This window comes from Mus caroli, chromosome 4 (genome assembly GCF_900094665.2).
Source record: "Mus caroli chromosome 4, CAROLI_EIJ_v1.1, whole genome shotgun sequence".
In the NCBI taxonomy this organism is placed as follows: Eukaryota; Metazoa; Chordata; class Mammalia; order Rodentia; family Muridae; genus Mus; species Mus caroli.
Window position 1 is genome coordinate 114456844 of NC_034573.1, and position 1712 is coordinate 114458555.

A 1712-nucleotide genomic window follows, 5' to 3' on the forward strand; every position below is an offset into this window, starting at 1 on the left:
GATCTGGCGCCCTCTTCTGGAGTGTCTGAAGACAGCTACAGTGTACTTACATATAATAAATAAATCTTTAAAAAAAAAAAAAAAAAAAAAAAACAGAGAACAGTAGAGACAAAACTAAGTGTAACAGGAAAGTATCATCTCTGACATAGACTTCTATAGCATGCAGGGTTCAATGAGTACATCTTGAGATAGCCTTGTATAAGCTACCATTACTCGGAATACTTAATGTCGGGTTAAATTGGTAATGCTTATAATCCCAGAACTTGAGAAATAGAAGAGGATCAGGAGTTCAAGGCCAGCCTCAGCTACATGAAGCCCTGTGTAAATTATGTGTCAGTCTATATCAGATGCATTTACATCTTTTTGTTGTGGGGGAAGGCTTTGGAAACAGGGTCAATTCATGATCTTTTTACATACTTGAACTATCCACTTGCAGAGTGCTGAAATTAAAGGTATATGCCACCATACCTGGCTTTTATTGGGTGCTGAGGACCAACCCAGAACTTCTAACAATAAAGGCAAGTAATCCACCCACTGAGCTATGTCCCAGCTCTCCCTACATCAACTGAACAGCTCACAGCTATATACCTACTCTGTTTCAAAGCGCGTATTCCTATTCCTTCTTTATGACATTACAAAAGAGTAAAGTGTATTCCAGAAAGGGGATGGCATCTAGACACTATATTCAAGAACGCAGAAGCAAGGCTGAGCATGTACCTCAGCGGGTGGAATACTTGCCTAGGCTCAATCCACAGCACCACATAACAGGCATGGTGGCACACACCTGTAAGTAACCCTTGCAGGAAGGAAGGAGGTGGGCTGATCGGAAGTTCAAGGTTGCCAGACGAAGGTGGTGCACGTTTCTGATCCCACCACTCTGGAGGTAGATGCGGGGGATCTCTGCAAGTTCAAGGCCAGGCTACACTATTTCAGAGTCCATATACTCCATCTTTCTGCTCTGAAGAACATTTGGCTTTGGTTTTAGAAGCAGGTATTTATACAGCTCCCCATGACTTCACACTCATGACCTCCTGCCTCAGCTTCCTGGAAGCTATGATGATGGATGGGTGTGCCCACCATATCCTGCTTTGTGCTTCTTTCTTTTTTTGAGACTGTCTCACTCTATGCCCAGGCTGGAGAGTGAGACAATGATGGATTTGTACCATTGCACCCACTCCTCAGAACAACCTTGACTTCCGAGGCTGCAGATTTGTGTCTCTACTGAACTTGGCATGATGATTTGGATGGGATTTTACAGTCACCTTTGTCATCTCCTAACCTTTCAAGGGATAACATAGCCCACTGTGCACAATGACAACCCAGCAATGGGAAGATGGGTTAGAGGTAAATGTCTGCCACTATGCAGACATTGGATCCCCTAGCACCTACATGAGAAAGAGAGAACTGACTCCCCAAAAGTTGTTCTCTAACCTCCATAACCACTCCCTGGCCTGGCTGCCCACGACACCCACATAAATCAACATGTAAATGTAATTTTAAAAAATTTTAAACTGGGGCTGGAGAGATGGCTCAGTGGTTAAGAGCACTGACTGCTCTTTCAGAGGTCCTGAGTTCAAGTCCCAGCAACCACATGGTGGCTCACAACCATCTGCAATGCAATCTGATGCCCTCTTCTGGTGTGACTGAAGGGTGACAGTGTACTCATATACAGAAAGAAAATAAATAAATCTTTAAAACAATTTTTTTTTTTT

The 1712-nt window shown here is 43.3% G+C and overlaps 1 protein-coding gene across 1 annotated transcript in view; it reads right to left on the minus strand.

Annotated features, from left to right (window-relative positions):
* Positions 1-1712, minus strand: part of Utp11 (UTP11 small subunit processome component) — a 15736-nt gene that overhangs the window by 7743 nt on the left and 6281 nt on the right. The gene's annotated exons all lie outside the window — the stretch shown is intronic.